The 5,795-nt window shown below is 41.4% G+C and overlaps 1 pseudogene; it reads right to left on the bottom strand.

Annotated features, from left to right (window-relative positions):
- Positions 1-4,026: 4,026 nt before the first annotated feature.
- Positions 4,027-4,590, bottom strand: LOC121433923 (annotated as a pseudogene).
- Between the last annotated feature and the right edge of the window lie 1,205 nt (positions 4,591-5,795).

Here is a 5,795-nt window from a genome sequence, read left to right as displayed (position 1 = left end):
CCTCCTCCCAGCCTCCCATTTCCCTCCCCCTCCTCTCACCCTTCTCCCCCTCCTCCCACCCTTCTCCCCCTCCTCCCACTCCTTTCCCCCTCCCTCTCCAGTCCAAAGAGCAGTCAGGGTTCCCTGCCCTGTGGTAAGTCCTAGGTCCTCCCCACTCTGTCCATATCTAGGAAGGTGAACATCCAAACTGGCTAGGCTCCCACAAAGCCAGCACATTAAGTAGGATCAAAACCCCGTGCCATTGTTCTTGGCTTCTCATCAGCCCTCATTGTTCGCCATGTTCAGAGAGTCCAGTTTTAACCCATGCTTTTTCAGTCACAGTCCAGCTGGCCTTGGTTAGCTCCCAGTAGATCAGCTCCACTGTCTCAATGGGTGGGTGCACCCCTCGTGGTCCCGACTTCTTTGCTCATGTTCTCCCTCCTTCTGCTCCTCATTGGGACCTTGGGAGCTCAGTCCAGTGCTCCAGTGTGGGTCTCTGTCTCTATCTCCATCCATCACCAGATGAAGGTTCTATGATGATATGCAAGATATTCGTCAGTATTGCTATAGGATAGGGTCATTTCCGGTTCCCTATCCTCAGCTGCCCAAGGAACTAACTGGGGACCTCGTTTTGGGCTCCTGGGAGCCACTCTAGGTTCAAGTCTCTTGCCAACCCTAAGGTGGCTCCCTTAACTAAGAATTGTGCTTCCGTGTTCCCCTATCCTACCTTCCTTTATCCCAATCTTCCTTTTTCCCCAAGTTCCCCCCATCCTCCCCTTCTCCCTTTTCTCTCCCCATCTCCCCTTACCCCCATCCCACCCCACCCCCAAGATCCCAATTTTCTCCCCGGCAATTTTGTCTAAAGGGAGGAATTATTTAAAAGAGTTTTGCCCACACTAAAAAAAATAGGAAACACCATTACAATGGAGTGAATTAGGTCTCTGTATGATTAGATTATATGATGGACAATTTGAAAATGGAACTGTTCAATGAGAGGATAACTAATTCAGATGGAATTTACGTCAACTGTAAACATTACCAGCTTTATCATTTTCATTTTATCACTTAAAAAGTAGGTTACTTTGTGTGCTAAGATGCAAATTTTAGAAAAACAATAAAATCCAGACAGAGGAATTTAATGGAGAACCAATTATCCCTAAAGACTGGATAGAGTTGGTTAAAGCTGTTTTAGAGCCTGGTCCACATTATCTTGGAGGGCCTGATTCAGAGAAGAGGCTAAGACTATTGAACAATGGAGTAAAACAGAGGTATGGAAGTCTCCCAAGATCAAATTCTTGGAGAAGGAGATTATACTACTATAGAAAGGCAATCCCTATATGATAGTCATATCCTGTCTTTATGCCATGCATCAGCTTTGAATGTTTGGGACAGAATTAAAGAAGTAGGGAAGAAGATTGAATTATTTACTAAAATCATACAGGACCCAAAAGATACCTTCATGGATTTCTTACAAAGATTGAAACCAGCAGTAAATAGGATGATACTAAATTAAGAAACTAGACAAATAATATTTGAATCTCTGGCTTTTGAAAATGCTAATTCTCAAAGCAAAAGAATAGTTAGGCCATTAAAGGCAAGGTCAGAACCTTTGGATGAATAGATTAAAGATACAATTAATATTGAATCTCATGCCCATGATGATACTTGGATAGGAGAGGTGATTTCCATAGGTTTGAAGACAAATCAAAGTGTCAAATGTTTCAATTGTGGAAAATAAGGTCACTTTAAAATGGATTGTTAACAGGGCATTCCTAGAAATGTTTTTTTCTAAGAATAATCCATTCAGAACACCTCTGTCTTCTGGATTATACAAAAGGTGTGGCAAAGACAAGCATTGGATTAATAAATGTAGGTCAATAAGAAATATTCAAGGTAATCCTTTGCAGGCCCCTATGCCAAATACTCTTCAGTCATTTCCTGCCATGTTAGAGAAAACTCCTTCCCAGAAAAATTAAAGAATCTAATGCCTGCTGTAAGGAACCATACTGCTTTGAATAATATTAACAACTATAGAAGAGAGAAAAAATTCAGGAGAAACTGTAAAGCGAGTATTTTGGCAAACTTCTATAAACTAACAAAGACCAAAATGAAAAACACAAATAAATGACATTGTCAATGAAGGCCTGGTAGAGGTACAGATGTAACAATAATTTCACCAAAATCTTGGCATCCAAATTGACCTCTTCAGGACATAAATATTCAGCTTTTCGGTACGGGAGCTTTATCTCAATTACTATACTATAAATGCAACTGTAAAGCTTGCCTGCTCTCAGCGCTGGATTCAGTTCCTGTTCTCTGTTCATGCAGAGGACTGTGATCTGTGAGTCTACCCCTAAATAAAGAACCCTTTATTATACTTAATTCTGAGCTAGTGTGGGATATCTTCAGGTATACATTAGTGCATGTACTGATTTTTGTAATATACCTTTGTGAACTAAAACAGTCGCTTTGAATTCCATTTATTCTAAAAGCAAAAGCTTTCAACAATGATGGGTTATAGACAGAAGTCTATATCCTATTAACCCGAATAAATAACAACAGAAATAAAATGGTTCGTTCTTCTGTGTATCTTTGTCAGTACTTTTCCAGACTTATATCAAATGCTAATGATAATGGGAAAATAATATTTTAATTCCTGTTTGGCTGTCAGTGAAATTAGTTTTCCATGCTGTGAATGAGTTATGGTTTCACCTTGGAAAACTTTAATACCTATGTACGCTTTTTTTCTAATTTTATCTAATTTATATCTAATTTCTTGTTTGCACATTCACTATCAATTTGCAAGTCTGTATTCTTAATTAATTGTTAAATTTGTAAGCGAAAGATATATATTTAAGATGGATGTGAAGGTATTCATGTGGTATGCGAACTTGGAGGCCTTTGGGTAAATTCTTAGGAGTGATTGTAAATGGAGACTTTTCTTCATCTTGCTGGCTCCCACTGATCTCTCTGCCCGCTGGTCCCAGAAGCCCCTTACAAGATAACCATTCAGAGGCTTAATATTAATTATAATTGTTTGACCAGTGGCTTAGGCTAGTACTAGCTAGCTCTCACTTGTAAATCAACCCATTTCTAATAGTCTGTATATCACCACGTGGCCATGGCTTTACCTTAGATGTTCTGGCATCCTGTACTGTGGGCAGCTCGCTGGCATCTCTCTCCTCCTGCCTTCTTTCCCTCTCCATCTCTGCTTGGATTTCTTGCCTAGTTATATCCTATCCTGCCATAGGCTGAAACAGCTTTATTCATCAACCAATGAGAGAAACACATATTCACAGCATGCAGAAGGACGTCCTACATCAAGTGGTGTGTCTGAATCATGAGGCAGATCTATTTATAGTTTTTTAAGAAACTCAGTACTAATTCTCACTGTGCTTGCACAAGTTTACAGCCAGCTGTGAGGGTGAAGGCATTTCGGGCTTTGGGTTTTGGTTTGTTTTATAGACTAATATTCTGTTAGTAAAGTTGGTGAAGATTTTTTTCCCTTCTGTGTGTGGCCTTTTCATTGGAATGATGTTTTCCTTTGCCATACAGAAACAAAAATATTTCTGCAAGGTCTCATTTGTGAATTGTTCTTCTTATTTCTTGAACTAGCACAGCCTTACTGAGAAAGCCCTTATTCATGTCTAAATACTGAAGCAAACTTCTTACTTTTTTATGCTAGTGATAGTAAAAAAAAGTCCCTGAATATTTATTTTATTTTTAATTTAATTTTATTATTAGGCTTGGCATCAAGTACCTTTATCCATTGAGCCATCTTGTCAGCTATAATCTTATGAGTATGGGTTCAATTCTTCATACAGCTCCTTGCCTTTGGACTCAACATTGGGGAGTTACATTTTGTCAAATGGGTCACCACACTGCCCTTCTTTGTCATGGATAGTTTTTCTTCTCCTCTCCTCTCCTCTCCTCTCCTCTCTTCTCCTCTCCTTTCCTCTTTTCTTCTTCTCTCTTTCCTTTCCCTTCCTCTTTTCCTCTCTCCCTTCCTCCCTTCCTTCCTTCCTTCCTTCCTTCCGTACTTCTCTTTTAATGAAACAAATCTGAAAGATATACAGTTAGGCTCACGGTTGTGCAGTTCACAAGCATGGAAACAACAAACAGAAGGACAGAATTCCAACAGAAGAAGCTAACTTAGGACAAGGTTGGACTTGCTGCCGGGAGGGTTTCTCCTGGATGGCACTGGGGCCAGGTCCACAGGGCTGGACACAAAGCCAGTGAACACAGGCTTCTCTTCATCTGCCCCAGGTTGGCTTGGAAGTTTGTGTCCATATTTTCATGCATCTTACTTTCTCCCATGGGGTCTAAGAAGTCTCCAGAGCTTGTTTCACATGAGATACTTCTCGGTGTTCCAGGCAACTCCGAATCTTTTCTGTCACCACTGTACTTGGCACCTGCTGTCTTGGTCTAAGATGGAGGATTTTATTGAAGTGTCCCAGGGACATTAGAGGCCATTTTGTTCTTCTATACAGGGTGTTCTGTGGGTTCATCAAAGCCTAATGAAAAATTGGGCCTACTACCTGGAGGCCGTAAAACCTGGAAGCTGTTCCTGCTGTTGGGGTCCACACCCTTGAAGGTGGTGGTAGTGGTCATGGTGCCAAGAGGTGAGGTAGCCTGGTGCAGGGAGAATGCTGAGGAGATTTGAACGAAGCAATGGAGACAGCTTGGCAATCACAATCCACCGAGCTCATGAATCTCTGAGGAGTAGCTCTTCTGTGCCTGCTCTGTGCTGTGATTTGTGCATTTGTGGGAGTGAATGTCTTTTCTGACTTACTTAGGAGTTTCCTAGTGAACAGTGCTTAAGGGGAGACTCAACCCCATTGTCACTCAGCAAAGGGAAAGTAAACCAATGTAACAGGAACATCGCCAAACCAAATCAGATATGGGAATGCACTGTAAACCAATTAATGTCAGTTACTATGCCTTAAATGACCTTAGACCATAAAATGACAAAAAATTATGTAGATTTATCTCTGCAGTTAAAAACTGCTTAAGAGTAAATGTGACAATTTAATAAAATTTCAAAGGGTAGGCAAGAAAGGGGGCATGAAAGTAGAATCGAGTATCAGGGAAAAGTTACAAAGGCAAGGGAATGATGTTAGAAAGAAGGGGAGAACAGAGGGTGTTTTATCAAATTTAATTGTCACTTTGACACAGCCTGAAACTACTTGAAAGGAAAGCACCAAGTGGGGGATTTCCTAGATCAAATTGACCCGTAAGAGAGCCCAGAGCACATCTGCTATGCAGGAAAGCTAGCTGTGCTAAACAGTTTTATGTCAACGTGACATAAGTCAGCCATTCCAAACAGGAACACCAATGCTACCCGTGACTGTATGCTCAGTGCTGGTACGGATGCTGGGTATGTAGCATGTGGCCTGTAGATTGCTGTTGATGGAAGGAATCACTGACCTTTCCAGGTTCTGTTACTTGCTGGGATACTAGGAAATTGTTTCATATCAAACCAGAGAATGGATGAGCTGAGATGAGGTGTCTGACCACAGCAGCCAGCACCTCCTTAAGGAGAAGTGTTTGTTGGAACCCTCCAGAATCTGTGAGGATCTTTGACAACTTGGCCATGGAAACACTCATCTGGGTGTGTCTACAAGGGGGTTTCCAGAAAGATGTAAGTGAAGCAAGGAGGCAAGATCCACCCAAAATATAAGCAGTACCTTTGCACGGGCTGGGGTTTTATGCTCTGTAAAATGCAGGAAGTGAGCTGAGCACCCTCAGTCATCTGCCTCTGCTTTCTGACTGAAGATGCAGGGGTGACCTCGCATGTCTGCCACCATGATTTCCCT

Source organism: Microtus oregoni, unplaced genomic scaffold (genome assembly GCF_018167655.1).
Source record: "Microtus oregoni isolate MIOR12 unplaced genomic scaffold, Mior012 000042F_ref0000377, whole genome shotgun sequence".
In the NCBI taxonomy this organism is placed as follows: domain Eukaryota; kingdom Metazoa; phylum Chordata; class Mammalia; order Rodentia; family Cricetidae; genus Microtus; species Microtus oregoni.
The sequence above is the reverse complement of the archived record's forward strand: the minus strand, read 5'-3'. Positions and strand labels throughout refer to the sequence as shown.